The sequence below is a fragment of the Theropithecus gelada genome, chromosome 13, assembly GCF_003255815.1.
Source record: "Theropithecus gelada isolate Dixy chromosome 13, Tgel_1.0, whole genome shotgun sequence".
Lineage (NCBI taxonomy): Eukaryota > Metazoa > Chordata > Mammalia > Primates > Cercopithecidae > Theropithecus > Theropithecus gelada.
Genome location: NC_037681.1, coordinates 44885294 through 44902335, shown reverse-complemented (window position 1 = coordinate 44902335; position 17042 = coordinate 44885294). Strand labels below are relative to the sequence as shown.

General features: G+C 38.8%; 1 protein-coding gene across 1 annotated transcript in view; it reads right to left on the bottom strand.

The window, feature by feature from the left end:
* The window catches only part of NCOA1 (nuclear receptor coactivator 1), a 275560-nt gene that overhangs the window by 205271 nt on the left and 53247 nt on the right, over positions 1 to 17042 (bottom strand). Inside the window, exon 2 of the mRNA XM_025354227.1 lies at positions 4796 to 4931. The gene's annotated coding sequence lies outside the window, so the exon portion shown is untranslated. The remainder of the gene's footprint in view (positions 1 to 4795; positions 4932 to 17042) is intronic.

The following is a 17042-nucleotide window of genomic DNA, read 5'->3' as shown; positions in this document are numbered from 1 at the left end:
ATAGAAATGACAATATTAGTAGCAAGTATTTATCTCATTTTACTAAAAAACTAATTAACAAACATGTAAGCCCTTTCCTCCTATACAGCTAGCATACCACTGTGAAAAAGCAAAATACTATTGCTGCTATTTTGTCATAAAACTGAAAAGAGGTGGCTTTAGTGGACAAAACTGCTTACATTCACAAGTTTTACTATTTTATTCAACACTAAATCATGACAAAAAGTCACATTACTAAATGCCAATTCTCCTCTCTGAAAAAAGTGGGATATGAATTGATGTCCTGCTGCAACTTCTTTTACTTAAAAAGCAAGTAGACCATATCCTGCAGCTATAGTTGTTGGTGCTTTGATCAGAAGGACACAATGCAGCTTTTCTAGGCTATAATGGCGTAAAAAAACAACTGACCAAAAACAAAACATAAAAATCCTCTGCTATAGTGATTCTTCAGTGACAAACAGTAACACACCTGTATCAAGCACTAGTATATCCTCTGTACATCAGTGCTTTCATCCAGCTGAAAAACAAAATACTGGCATGTGCACATGACAGTAATTGCTTTTCCAGATGGTATGTCTTTGATAAAGGATTTGTGCCAAAAACTCATTTTACTTTCTCTGCAAGCATAATACTTGCTATTAACTTTGAAACTGGTTTTACAAGCTTCTCAATAGTGAGTAGACCTGTTTTTTGCTGTGAAAAGGATACCTCTGAATGATACAGTAATGTGCACCTCCCTGTCTTAGCAACAACATTCATTAATTTCACATTAAGAAGCATTATTTTTCATTATTTCACACACATTTCATTCTTCATCACCTCTAAAAATTAATTCTTACAGAAAAGGAAACTAAGAAATATTAATTCAGTTCTCCCAAGGCAGCATGAAAGTAAAGCTTCTGCTCTTTCCATCATAGCACAGAAAAAACTATAGCAGGGAATATCCATTCCCTTAATATAACTTGCCAAAATTTGCTTTCAAATGTTTTACTGAGTTCAGACAAAACATTTTAAAAAGGTACCATTTTAACTTAATGTAAACTGTAATCCAGGACATATAACTTTGCAAATGTTCTAGGGCCTTAACTTACCGTCTCACGTATTGATTTTGCTCTTATCCCCCAAAACAACAAAATGCCATATTCTTTAAATCTTAAGTTCAAATGTATAACTCTTCCAAGCACAAATTTGTGAGATTTTTCACTTCATTTTCAAAATGGAAAATGAAAAATATGAATAGGGGCTATCACTCTGTGAACATCTGAAAAACAGTGAGGAGATATAAGACACTGATAAACAGCCAGGTGCAGAGGCTCATGCCTGTAATCCCAGCACCTTGGGAGGCCGAGGCAGGCAGATCACTTGAGGCCAGGAGTTTAAGACCAGCCTGGCCAATATGGTGAAACTCGTCTCTACTAAAAATACAAAAATTAGCCAGGTGTGGTTGTGCACACCTGTAATCCCAGCTACTGGGGAGGAGGAGAATTGCTTGAACCCAGGAGGCGGAGGTTGCAGTAAGCCACAATCATGCCACCACACACTCTAGCCTGGGCAACAAAATGAGACTCTGTCTCAAAAAAAGAAACTGATAAATAAGAAATTCCTAATTTAAAAATTTAAGCAACCTAATTTAGGCTATATGGCACTTTCACACAACCAATTACCAAACTCAATTGATGAAAACTTCCTATTCCCTAATCTTTACTTTTGTTAAGGTCTGAATATAGAACTTAAGTATATTACTTAGAAAGGGACTCTAGATTATGACTTGATGTGCGCATTCTATGACTGCACATAAATGGTTTCGGATGGGTGTATCCAGTCTTCCTAGCCCAAGAGTAAGCATTCTGAATAAAAGACATCTTCAATTTCATTTATAACGAAGTTACAGAATGATTTATATTCTTCCCCATATCTAGAATCATTCTTTACAAAGCTTGGGCATTCCGCTAATGTTCCTAAGTGAAAGTAAGGAGAAAAGATACACCTAAAAACAAGTAAAATGGCTCTGGTACTAAGACAAACTATATATTTAATCATCATTACTATTTGAGTTCAAATGACATCAAGCAAACAAAGAAAAGTACAATACATTTACTAGTTGCCAGGGACATTTCAAAACTTATCATCAAAGTAACCTCTTTTTCATCTGCTACTTGATTTGAGATAATTTTTCTTTAGCAAAAATTGCTCAATTACACTAACCCCTTCCAGGAGGTAATCCATTTCTGGTAGCTGAGGCAGTCTTACTGATGGCAGCAGCGGCCCATCTAGAGCGGCAGCAGTGGGGTAAGTGTAGGAAGGGCTGTGTGCTCCACTGGGCCGGCAGGGGCTGGGAGCAGGCCGAAGGCCTGCCCTTCTGGGTGCAGCTGCAACTGCCCAGCCACCACTGTGGACCCAGACTTCTCTGCACTCTTGGGGACCCAGGAAGGCCCCCCATGCCCTTGCAGGCTCAGAAGTGCTTACTCCCACTGCCTGGCCTCTTCCTGCTCCCAGTACCTGCTTCAATCTCAAAGTTGAGGCCAAGGCCAGGCACTGTTGCAACCCAGCTGGGTAGGTGCTGACGAGCACGGGAGGGAGGCTAAGGAGAGGCTCGATGCTAGCCTGCAGGTGCTCCAAAGCAGGAACAGCCTGGGCACCACGAAGAGTGGTAGGAGGCAGATAGGCTTCTGGGCAGAAAGGGGCAGGTCCCTGAAAACCTCACCTTCAAACCAGGGAATGCTTGAAGCCTGGGGGCCAGGCTGCCAGTCCCGTGGACTGGAATGGAAACTTACGGTGCTTTTTCTGGGACCACTCATGAACCAATTGGCATGTACTTCAACCCCTCTGAAGCCCATAAAAACCCTGGATTCAGCCAAATTCGAGGAAAGGATAGGATGACCAGCTGCAGAGAGGGGCCACCCACTCCAGGGTCTCCTCTCTGCTGAAAGTTGAGGAGAGGATGGGATGACCAGCTGCAGAGAGGCGCTACCCACTCCAACTCCATGGTCTTCTCTCTGCTGAAAGCTGAGCACTCATTGGGACACCCTGGCTGCAGAAAGGAGCTATCCATTGCAAGTCTCCTCTGAGCTGTTCTATCGCTCAATAAAGTTCCTGTTCACTTCGCTCACCCTCCATTTATCCATGTACCTTATTCTTCCTGGGTGTGGGACAAGAACTTGGGACACATTGAATAGCAGGGTTGAAAGAGCTGTAACACAAACAGGACTGAAATACGCTCCTTGCTTGCCACATTGAGGGTGACAAGAAGACAGAAGAGCTGCAGCCCTTCAGAGAGCCCAGACCTAGGAGTTCCTCGAGCCAAGGCTTTGACACTCTTTAGGGCTCTGCAGATCCTGGCATCTCCAAGCTTCCGGGGACCACTGCATTCCCTGGTGCCAGCCAGGGAAGCTGCTTGTGATACACCTGGTCCAGACACAGCTGGCAGGGAGCCAGTGCCCATGCTGGTACCTGGAGTTGCCTGCCCCACCACAGCCAGTGTGCCCAGCTGTGCAAAGTGGCCAGACCCCACACTCACTTGCTCACACACCCCTCACTGCTCTGCTCACCCTTGGCAGGCATGGGATCCAGGCCAATAGTGTGAGCTGCACACAGCCTGCCAGGCTGAGTGGGCCCAGTGGGCCTGAGCAAAACTCAGTGAAATGACATCCCAAGGAGCCCATGACATTAAGGATTTCCAATATCATGAATTCTTATTATTTTGGAATTTATGCTTTACAAAGTTGTCTTCTAGAACAGAACAAAGTTAAGAATCCTAGCAGTAAGTGATACATATTTAAATTTTTCTCAGGTTTTACCTTCTCTATATTCTAGCAAAATATTAATTCACAAAACTCTGTAACATATTCAGAGAAATCAACAAACTTTGACCTGTCCCCTAAAATAGTTTCCATACTTTCTGCCTATTTGGAAAAATATAGTTAAAATAAAAAATATTTTGTTTTTAAATAAACACCTAAGTCACTCTACCTATTTGTAATTTACGTGAAAACATATAATTATTTTTGGTTTTGCTTTCTGGTGACATTATATTTCCTTTTTGTTTTATTTGTCTTACGTGGTCTTTCAAGTGGGGATCCACCCCATATTTTGGAAGTGTCACCTGATTCTTTAACTAAATATCTTGGTTTTCTGGCCCAAGTAATTCATTAGCTCCCAAAGGTCCTACAGGGAGAGCTTATAGAGAGTAACAGTGACACATACTGGTGAATAGAAAATCCCTAACAATAAATTTAGGAAGAAAGGCGAGAAAGGTTTCAAACCATCTAAAGGAAGATCAATAAGGTCTCTGACATCATGCAGGTGGACTCAGAGTGCTGCGTTCAGTTGTTTCTCTCAGGGTCATAATGTAAATAATTATGAAATTGATATTTATTTATTCCAGTTCCTCTAATATAGTTACTGAGACTTAATCTACACTTAATGTATTTCTTATAATTGATATGCTTTCCTAATTTTAATAAATAGATCCCTTTAAAATCTTGTCTACAGCCATACAACTCTGAACACATCTGATCTCAAAAGCTAAGCACAGTCAGGCCTGGTTAGTACTTGGTTGTGAGACCACATGGGAATACTGAGTACTGTAGGCTTTTGAAAAAAAAAAATCTGGATCACTTCTCAGTTGGTTTCTTTGGGAGTATAGTGGGAAAGGAGGGAAGTGAACTCTTCTCTAAGAGCTAAGCATTCTAACATATTAAGTACTTTTAAACTCACCAAACCTATTATCTAGAAATCAACACTACAAAATGACTACTAAGGAGTCAAAACTAAAGTAAAATTGCGTCTCAAATACCTTAGAATAAGTAGAAATTCTAAATGTTGGTAACTTCATGTGGAAGCAAAGTTGCCTACTGCATGATCTTGCTTGATGGTCCTTGATTTTATCATCAGAGTCAGTTCCAGTTACGTTTCCATTAGTATGGATAGATCTAAAGCAGGAGACAGAAGACACAATCGGGCCATTGAAAACATTACAGATTTTAGGTACTGTGACACACCACTGTTTGTAAGCATACAAAGATTCTTACACAGATGCTTTAGTTATTCAAGAAATGTCAATTCTCATTCTTGTCAGCACCAACAAGTTTTTAAAAACTAATTTAAAGATTAAAGATATAATAGATAAATATATCAAGTTGATAAAAGGTAGTTGCTGGCTTTTTTAAAAGCTCAGATCCCCAAAGGAGGTATGCAATCAATTGGGGCTTGCCTTGGTATTCCAGGGGAGTTGCTGAAGTCACTCCAGCAGCAGTAGCCTGAGTATCCAGTTTCAGGTAAAGTGGAACAGTAAAAGGAAACAAGGTTCTTAGCAGAAGAACTCTGTAATAAAGAAGCACCTGATATCATGGCTATTATTCCATCCTAGGCCACTGGAAGTGGGATATTACAAATTAGATTTTACTAAATTAATGGTACAGTAGATCATGCTTATAATCCCAGCACTTTGGAAGGCCAAGGTGGGCAGACTGCTTGAGCTCAGGAGTTCAAGACCAGCCTGGGCAACACGACAAAACTCTGTTTCTACAAAAAATACAAAATTAGCTGGGCTTGGTGGCATGCACCTGTAGTCCCAGCTACTTGGGAGGCTGAGGTAGGAGGATGGCTGGAGTCCAAGAGGTTGAGGCTGCAGTGAGCTAGGATCACGCCACTGCACTCCAACCTGGGCGAAAGAGTGAGATCCTGTCTCAAAAAAAAAAAAAAAAAAAAGAGAGTTTTACTGGCTTTTGCTATTTAAGGCCAAACTAATTTAGGTTTTACCACCCAGGGTTAAGCTTTTTACTAACATTCTCTTTATAATCACAAAGACAGGCAGTGGATCAGGCTCCAGAGACGGTCATTATACCACAGGTCAGAAATGTAGGGCTAGTAAATTCTACCTGTGACTCCTACCCCTATCACTCTTGGACTTTATTCAAAACACAAACCATTCTAGCCAACTACCCTCTGTCCTATTTGCACGCCCCCAGTTATGCTTTCTCATCTACTCCATTTGGTCTCCCACTGCTACCCTTGCTTCCAACTTTTTCCACAAGGACCTCTGGAAATCCCTCTTACGTAAGTAAAACAGATCATCTATACATTCTCATCACTGAGAATGATGACCAACTCTGACCACTCACTGGCCAACTCTCATCACTGACCATCACTGACCAACTCTTTCAACCACTGGGCTAAATCTGGCTCTCGAAAATAATGCTTTAGAGTGAAGATAACACGGTAGAGACAAAATTCTCCAGAGTGACACTTCCAGATCCTCACAAGCAATTTCTTTCCTTCCCTGTGATGTCCCATCTGGCTGTATGACCCTCTTCTTCAATTTATCATTCAATATCTCACTCTATTTTTTCTAACCTGAGTCTAGACTCATTCCCTTGGATGCACTCTACCTACTCTTTCTCCATTCTAGTTGCTTGTTATCTCCAGTTTCAAAATCTTGGTTATCTCCCCAACTATAAATCCACATAGTATGCTATTTCTTGCTTCAGCTTCACCACCCTCAAACTCCTAATCCAATTGCCTGCTAGAGAACAATCACACAACCATGTGACTTGATCCTGCTATAAAATTATGGTCTCAAAATTCAACTAGACACCGAATGCTGTGCAGCAACCCTTGATGCACCATTAATTAGGTCCTTCTCCCATAATTCACACTGCCTTTTTCCCAAACTTCTGCCACTCTACCCCTACTAGTTGAGAATCTGAAATCCAAAAATCTGAAATTCAAAATGCTCCTTTGTGCGCATGTCAGCATCCAAAAAGTTTTGTAATGTGAAGCATTTCAGATTTCAGATTTTCAAATTTGGGTTGCTCAACTTGTACTATTTATCTTGCTTACTTTTAACATGTTCTTCAGTCTTATCGCTGGCCCTTAATACAGAAGATTTTATTTTCAGGTGGATGGATTTGCCCATCATTGCATTTTTCATATCTTTTATTATTTCTCTGCTTTGAAATTTCTCCCCCTTTAATAATAGTAGATAATACTCTGATTTTCATTTTTCTATGGACTAATCTTCTCGATATTTCATTTCATATAATGTACAGAATGAGATTTGGCTCTAAACTGACCTGCATTTCAAATTACCAACCAGTTTTTCCCAGCAACATTAAGGAATTCTCATCATCCTTTGGTTTACAAAGTTTCTTCTTTTATATTTCATTTGTTTGCCCATAAGGTTGGTCTCTGAGCTACAATTTATTTAAGTAATTATTGTTTCTTTATACGTTTTAATTTGTGATAAGAATATTCTTAGTATTTTCATCTATTTTTTCTGACAATAAACACATCTTATCAGATTCCAAGGGTATTTCCTGGTGATTTCAGGAGTAAGAAATGGCTGCCTTGCCCATTCCACGTACTGTGTACTTCTGTTACAATTTTTACCTATACAAAGTGCTCCTTTCTACTTTGAGTGATCATCCACACTACTACTGCATCTAAAACCAAAACCTTCCTAATTGTGCTAGAAAGCTACCTTTTTACATATTTCTCTATCTGGAGCCAGATTCATAAAACCTTGTCCTTCACAATTTTCCACACTTTGTATTCACTCTCTCATTGATGAAAGCTGGCGTATGTAAAATAAAAGCATCTCACATCCAGTTTTTGTTTCATAGACTAACATTTTTATCAGCTCTGAAGAATTTTTCAGATCTTCCTATCTTTCAATATCTACATAGTTATGTCTATTGGTTTTCATTCTTTGAATATATGCTATATTCATGATTTAAAAATCAAAATGATATAAAAGGAAACCTATATCTAAGAAGCCTCATTCCCACATCATCCATATGCAGGTCACTTTGCCCTTGCTTACTGTAGGTCACCACTTTTACTAGTTTATTGTATATTCTTCCAGCAATGCTTTACGCAAAGACGTTTACCTACAAATACAGTCTTATTCCTCCTGCCTTCTTACAAAAAATGTTCAGTTTTGCATCGTACTTTTTATTCAGCAGTATGTCCTGGATATCCAAGTTAGGAAATGTTTCTTTATTGCTTTTACAGCTCTAAAATATTCCATTGCGTCAATATATACTAGTTTGTATAACGAATCCCCTATTTTTCAAAAATTAGATTTTATGAATTTAAGTCTTATTTCTGACAATAATTTAGTTCAAAGGCAATAACTACACAAACAGCACAGAAACCTCTGTGGTGTGATTTCACAAATTTGTATTTGATTAATAAATACGAGCTTCCTTGTACGTCATTTTATCTTTTATCTCAAGTTTACTCTATGATCCTATATAAAAACTCAACAACCATTATGCTCATAAACTTGCAAAATCTTAGGGGAAACTGCCCAATCTCACTGAGGGTTTCAATGGGCCTGCAAAAACATAAAACACGTTCTACAAGAGACACAGTTAAGAATGCTCCATTCTACTTATTGGAATCAGGAAAGGCTTCATGGAGGAAATAGCTGGGGTTCAATCCTAAAAGATGAAGTGATCAAGAGGCAGATGAGGGAAAAGGGAAAACATTAAAGGAGGATCAGCATAAACAGAATTTTTAAATTGTCAAGAACTCTAAGTAGTTCTATTTCTGCTTAGAATGCAGAAAGCCACAAAAGAATGTCATTTCCATCCTAATGAGAAAAAAAATCCTATCTATAAAATCAAAACTTCTCTTGGTCTAACAAAGAGTGGAGGTCACAAGGCAATCAAGCAAATTTAATAAAATTCCAAGTACATTTTATTCCTCTTCTTGGAGGGATAACTCCTCCAAGCAAAGACTACACACAAACTGTCTGACCTTCGGCAGGTCACAGAAAAAGAAGTGGCCACTATACAACAGTAAAAGAAAAAATTAGCTAAAATTTTAACAAATTCTTAAAGACCAAGTGTAACCTTCTTTGTCAGTTTAGAATAGCTGGGGACCCCAGACATAAGGAAAGTTCTCACTCAGTTGCAAGATTTTCCACGTGCCTTGACCAGGTGCTCACAAGAAAGATTAGTATAATAGTAGGACAGGAAACCAGAGAGAGCCCTCATCATTAGGGGAAGTGTGCAGGAGGTGTCTAGGACAAGGCTGAAGCCTGATTCCCCAACTGTTCTCTAACACAGAAAAAAAGCCTCAAGCCACTAGGAGAACAGAAAATCCTCTAACCAAAGGTCCTGGCAAAAATCCATTGCTTCAGGGCAGAACAGAAGCAAAATGCCTCTGCCTCTGGGGAAGAGATAGACAAACACTCTCAGTCATGTGACAGGGAAAGAGATATAATGTTGCTAGGAGAGGGGTAGAGGCAAAAGAATCTCTGCCACCATGGTGGAGTACAGAGCAGGAAAATCCTGCACCAATACCAAAGAGACTTCTACCACCACTGTGGGAAAAGAAGGATATTCCTGTCCATGACCTACCACAAATACACGGAAGAAAGGGCAGGTCACAAGAAAGAGAGGGCAGGAATGCTGAGGCTGAGAAAGCCCAACTGATGCCCAGGACAAATGACCTGAATACAACTGAGTCTGAACTAGAACAAAAGAGAAGCCTGCTCTGTACCAGAAGCATGGCACTGAATAACAAACAATAGGCTATCACTGGGAGAGGGGTAACGAAATATTGGTACTTCTGTTCTGTTGCACAGATGTGCAAAGACTGTTGGAAGATGAGGATGATACAGGAACACAGAGAAAAATCTTGTAGAGCGACATGCCATTCTCTAAACACAAGGGACCAGCAGCCAACTGCTAGAGAAATATGAAGCTTGTGGTGCACTGAGAGGGTAATGACGGTGACAAAACCCAAAATCAGCTCAACTCTTGATTACACTGATTCAGCCTCCAATACAAACAACCTGACAAGAGGCAGCAGCAAAAGAGGATCACCTTAGTCTCTCTTGTCCTTTCCGCAGAGAGATGGAAACTTTAAAAAGATATGAAAGCTAAAAACAAAAAGAAAAAGATACCAGAGATGAAAAATCCTTTTTCTGACTGCACTACCCCAGTCTGATTCAACTTTTATGTAACAAAGTTGTGAGTTGTTTTTCAGTTGCCATGGACCCCCAGGTTGAATGTCACACAACCTGAGCATGCCCAGATAAACCAAGCATGCAATCACAAGTGGAACCTAAGTGATCAGACTAAGGAACAGGGACTGAATTAAGAAGCAGACAGCCTATGGCAGGATTCAGGATCCAATCAGATCAAGCCCTGGCATTACCCCAAGACAGGATCCAATCAGATTACACCTCTAGGTACCACCTCACTGCAAGATCCAATGAGATCATGCCTCATTACTATCTGACTATAAAACATGCCCCAGCTCAGGAGACAGATTTGAGCCACTCTCCTGTCTCCTAGTTTGGCGGCCTTGCAATAAACTTTTCCCTCTACAAAAACCTGCTGCTTCGGTGTTTGGCTTTTGATATGGTTTGACTGTGTCCCCACCCAAATCTCAACTTGAATTGTATCTTCCAGAATTCCCCCATGTTGTGGGAGGGACCCAGGGGGAAGTAATTGAATCATGGGGGCCAGGCTTTCCCGTGCTATTCTCGTGATAGTGAGTAAGTCTCACGGGATCTGATGGGTTTTATCAGGGGTTTCCACTTTTGCATCTTCCTTATTTTCTCTTGCCACCACCATTTCAGAAGTGCCTTTCGCCTCCCGCCATGATTCTGAGGCCTCTCCAGCCATGTGGAACTGTAAGTCCAATTAAACCTCTTTTTCTTCCCAGTCTCGGGTATGTCTTTATCAGCAGCGTGAAAATGGACTAATACAGTTTTCCGCTGCACACAGGCAAACAAACTTAGTTTAGTTCAGTAACACTTTGACTGGCTCAACAGTAGTCTGGACAGGGATGAAGAAAGAACAAGTGAACTTGCAGACAGGTCAATAAAAACAATCCAGAATGAAACCAAAGTTAAAAAGAGTGGGGGGAAAAATACAGTTTGGAGTATTCAAGAGCTGAATTATATCGGAATGTCTACTACTCCCAGGAGGAAAAAAATAATAATGGACACAAAAAATATGGGAAGAGATCATGGTCAAGAATTTTCCCAAATGAACCCAAGGCAACAAACCAGAGATCCAAAAAATCCCAAAGAACCCTTCATAATAAACACCAAAAGCACACACACCAAACAAACATACATGGATATATCATAGCCAAACTGCTGAAAACGAAGATAAAAATCGCAAAGGTAGAGAGAGAAAAAAACATTACATACAAAGAACCAAGATTAAAATTACAGAAGACTTCTTATCAGCAAAGTAGGCAAGCCAAAAGAGAACAGAGTATATACCTTTCAAGGATTGAAAGAAAAAAAACTGAACATAGAATTCAGTTATATGTATAGAATTCAATAACCAGCAAAAATACTTTTTGAAAATAAAGGTTTTTTTTTTTGAACTAATAATACCTGAGATAATTCACTCCCTGAAGACACAAAATATGTTAAAGGCAGTTCTTCAGGCAGAAGTATAATACCAGGTAAAAATTTGGATCTATCAAAAAAGGTGGAAGGGAGGGGAGAAAGAGGAAGAAGAAGAGGAGGAGGAGGAGGAGGGGAGGGAAGAGGGGGACGTGAGAGGGAGAAAGAGAGGGTGGTAAAGACGAAGAGCAATAGAAGATAAATATAAAAGACTACTTTTTCTTACTTTGTTCACTGTAAGTTATTTACCAACTAAAGCAAAAATTAATAAGACTGTATTGTAGGGTTAGTAACACATAGAAGTAAAATGTGTAACAACATGACATAAAAAGGGGAGGCACAAAATTGAAGTACAGTGCTGTAAAATGATTATATGACATATAAAGGGGCATAATATTATTTAAAGGAAGAATGTTATAAGTTATATATCTTTCAAACTCTAGAGTAGCGGTTCGCAAAAAAGGGCAATTACCACCCCCAACCCACCGTTGCTACCACCAGGAAAACATTTAGCAAAGTCTGAAGGCATTTTTGGTTGTCACAATTGGGAATGGGGAGTGGTTGCTACTCTCATCTAGTAGGTGGACGCTGAGGATGCTGCTAAAAATCCTACAATACATACAAGATAGCCACTCCCCCACCCAACAACAACAATGAATTATTTGGCCCAAAATATCAATAGTATCAAGGTTTAAGAACCATGACCTATAGCAAGCACTAGGTAAATAAGTAGCTAAGAGTAGAGATAAAGTGGAATCATGGAAAAGGATTAATTCAATACAAGGCAAGAAAAGGAGAAAAAATTTCTGGTTCTAGTTCTTTGAGGAATTGCCACACCGTCTTCCACAATGATTGAGCTAATGCATATTCCCACCAACAGCATACAAGTGTCCTATTAATCCACAGTCTCACCACCATCTGTTGTTTCTTGACTTTTTAATAATAGCCATTCTGACTGGCATGAGATGGTATCTCATTGTGATTTTGATTTGCATTTCTCTAAATTTCTCTAATGACCAGTGATGTTGAGCTTTTTCCCATATGTTTGTTGGCCACATAAATGTCTTCTTTCAAGAAGTGTCTGTTCGTGTCCTTTGCCCACTTTTTAATGGGGTTGCTTTCTTCTTTTAAATTTGACCCAGCAATGCCATTACTGGGGATATACCCAAAGAAATATAAATCAGTCTACCACAAAGGCACATGCAAGCATATGTTCACTGTAGCACTCTTCACAGTAGCAAAGACATGGAATCATCCCAAATGCCCATCAATGATAAACTAAAGAAAATGTGGTACATATACACCATGGAATACTATGCAGCCATGAAACAGAATGAGATCATGTCTTTTGCAGGTACATGGATGGAGCTGGAAGCCATTATCCTCAGCAACGAACACAGCAACAGAAAACCAAACACCACATGTTCTCACTTGTAATTGGGAACTGCACAATGAGAACATATGGACACAGGGAGGGGAATAACACACACTGGGGCCTGTCACCGGAGTGGGGGAAGGGAGAGTATCAGAATAAATAGCTAATGCACCTTGGGCTTAACACCTAGGTGATGGGTTGATAGGTGCAGCAAACCACCATGGAACATGTTTACCTATGTAACAAACCTGCACATCTGGCACATGTATCCTGGAACTGAAAATAAAATAAAGAGGAAAAAATAACCAAAAAAGGCCCAAAATACAGAAAACTAGCAAGATGGTATGTTTAAATCCAAACATCGATAATTCAATAGAAATAATCTAAGTATCCTAATTAAAAGACTAAATTATGAGGTCAAATTTTAAAAACAAGATCCAACTACATCCTATCTACAAGATACCCACTTTAAATATGAAGAGAAAAGTTAAGTAAAAAGGATAGAATAGAAAGAAAAGACAGAACTGATTTAATAATATCTGATAAAACAGACTTCAGAACAAGAAATATTTCCAGTAATAAAGTGGAACACTATATAATTACAAAGAATCAATTGATCAGGAAGACATAGCAATCCTAAATGTGTTACTATCTAACAATACAACTTCAAATTAAATGAAACAAAAATTGATAGGACTGTAAGGAGAAATAGGCAAATCCACAATTACAGTTATAGAGATTAATACTCCTGTTATTAATCAATAGAACAAGAAGACAGAAAATAACTAAGATACAGAAGACCTGAAAACATTACCAACTAACTTGATCAAATTGGACATTTACAGAACACTCTACATAAGAGCAAAAACTATGTTCTTTTCAGGAGCACAGGGAATATTCACCAACATGGACCGTATTCTGGTCCATAAAACAAACTTTAAGATATTTAAAATACTTCAAATCAAATAATGTATTTTTTCTGGCCAAAATGGAATTAAATTAGAATTAATAACTGAAAGATAGATTAAGAATACCAAAGAGTTGGAAATTAAACAACATGTTTCTAAAATACTCCATGGGTAAAATAAAAAAGTGAGGAAAATTAGAAAATATTTTTAATTGAGTGAAAATTAAAAGAGAAAATATCAACGTTTGTGTGGAGGGCCTTTTCCTCTCAGAAGTCCCCTCTCTCTCACTATAGAGAGAGCTATTTTCCTTTTTCTTTCTTTCTCTTTCTCTTGACTATTAAACCTCTGCTCCTAAACTCCTCGTGTGTATCTGTGTCCTAAATTTTCCTGGTGTGAGCTGATGAACTCCGGGTATTTACCCCAGCCAACACAGCCACTTCATATTGGGAACCTCGTCTGGGATAACAAGGTACAACATTCATCGAAATGGTAAGTAGAAAAGTGGACTCCAACCCTGTCCTTTCATTTTGGAGCTCTCAGCCTCCATTTTAGAATCAAATCAAATCAATAACAGGCATCCGTCAGCCAGCTAAAAACACGGTTAGCGTGGTTGCCATTTTTAAAGACTCGGATGTGTGACTTACTAGAGAGAACATCACGAATCCCCCAGCATCCACAGATTGCCGGCCATGTTAGCCATGTTTGAACCAGCTTCCTTTCACAGAGGATTTAGCCGTCATGTGAGGCTGGAAGAGGTTCTAGAGCAACTGAGGATTTCTGGCTGGGACTAACCCCTGGTATTATCCAAAGGTTTCTGGACTGACCTCAGCCTCCATCTGCCAAAGGGGTGTCAGCAACAGGATCTCCAACTTTTCTATCGTAATTTCCTTCTTTCCTGTTCATGACTGCCATATCTCCTGTCCTCTTTTCCTCTCTAAAGTCCCCTCTCTCTCATTAGAGACAGAGCTGTTTTCCTTTCTCTTCCTATTGCCTATTAAACCTCTGCTCCTTAAAAAATGAAAAACAAAACAAAACAAAAAACAGGGATACTACTAAAGTAGTTTTTAGAAACTTACAGCATGAAATACTTACATTAGAAAACAAGTAAGGTCTTGAATCAATAATTTATGCCTCCATCTTAAGGAGGTAGAAAAAGAAGAGGAGTAAATTAAATACAAAGCAATTTGAAGAAAAAAAAATGGAAAACAAAACACAGATAATATCTATGAAACATAAATCTAATTCTTTGAAAAGTTCAATGAAACTAAATAAATTTCTGACCAGAGTGATCAAAAAAAAAAGACAGAAACCACAAATTACCTACATTGGTAATGAAAAGGAGACATCACTAGAGATTTTATAGCTATTAAAGGGGTAATTAGGGAATATTCTGAACAATTTTATGGCAATGAACTCCACAACTTAGATAAAATGTACCAATTCCTTAACTCATAATTTAAAACCTTCCCATGAAAACAGTTCCATGACAAAGGCTCCCTTGGTGAATTCTACTAAACATTTAATGAAGAAATCACACCAATATTACAAAAACTCTTCCAGAAACAAGAAGAAAACATTTCTCAATTCATTTTGTGAGAATATAGTATTGACCCTGATAGAGAAATCAGACCAAAACAAACTGTAAGAAAACTACAGACCATCATACTTTCATGAACATAGATGGAAAATATCTTAACCAAATGAATCTAGCCAATATACAGAAAGAAATATGTATCATAGCCAAATACCATTTATCCCAAGAATGCAATGTTGGTTCAACATATGAAAGAAAATCTACTAATGTAATCCACCACATCAATAGACTGAAAAATAAATGATCATCTTAATTAATGAAAAAAAAGGCATTTGGGCTGGACACAGTGGCTCATGCCTGTAATCCCTGCACTTTGGGAAGCCGAGTGGGCAGATCACTTGAGGTCAGGAGTTTGGGACCAGCGTGGCCAACAAGATGAAACCCCGTCTCTACCAAAAATACAAAAATTAGCAGGGCGTGGTGGCGCACACCTGCAATCCCAGCTACTCGGAAAGCTGAGGCAGGAGAATCACTTGAACTTGGGAGGCAGAGGCTGCAGTAAGCCAAGATCACCCATTGCACTCCAGCCTAGGCGACAGAGTGAGACCCTGCCTCAAAAAAAAAAAAAAAAAAAAAAAAAGGCATTTGAAAAACTTCCACAATCATTCATGATTCAAAACTCTCAGAAAACCAGAAACAGAAGAGAACATCCTCAACCTATGTATCTATAACAAATATATAGCTAACATTATACATAATCACAAAAGATTAAACGTTGTCTCCTAAGATGATGAACGAGGGAGGCAAGAACGTCTGCTCTCACCACTCCTATTCAACAATGTACTATATTGTACTACACTGTCAGTACAGTGATGTAAGAAGAAGGAATAAAAGCCAGAAGATGGATTTTAAAAGGGGAAACCAAACTGGTTTTTTCCACAAATGACAAGATTGTCTATATAGAAAATCCCAAAGGATTAATCTACTGAATTTACCTAATAAATTTCTACTACTAAAACTACTAAATGAATTGAGTAAAATTGCAGAAGACAAGGTCAACACACAAAATTAAATTGTACTTCTAGTGGTAGTAATGAATAATTAGAAATAAATTCACAAAATAGTAGCAATTGTATAAGCATTAAAAAGAAATAGAATATAACAAAATAAATGCAAGATTTGTGTGCTCAAAAATATAAAGTACAGGCTGGGCACAGTGGCTCACGCCTTTAATCCCAGCACTTTGGGAGGCCAAGGCGGGCAGATCACGAGGTCAGGAGATCAAGACCATCCTGGCTAACACAGTGAAACCCCTTCTCTACTAAAAATAAAAAAAATTAGCTCAGCGTGGGGGCATGCGCCTGTAGTCCCAGCTCCTCGGGAGGCTGAGGCAGGAGAATCACTTGAACCCAGGAGGCAGAGGTTGCAGTGAGCCAAGATCATGCCACTGCTCTCCAGCCTGGACAACAGAGCGAGACTCCATCTCAAAAAATATATATATACACATTATATATGCACACATATATTATATATATAAAATATATAAAGTACAGTGAGAAATGAAAGACCTCAATAATTGGAGATACATTATTTTCACATATCAGATCAATCAATATTGTTAAGATGTCAATTTTCCCCCAAATTAATGTAAATCCAATTAAAATCCCAGCAGGCTTTTTATAAACACTGAAGAGCTGATTCTAAAATTTTATGAAAATGCAAAGAAACTAGAATAGTCAAAACACTTTTCAAAAAGAAGAACAAAGTTGGAAGACTTAGATTCACTGATTTCAAGACTTTCTATAGAGCTACAGCAATTAAGATACTGCGATTCTGCCATAAGGA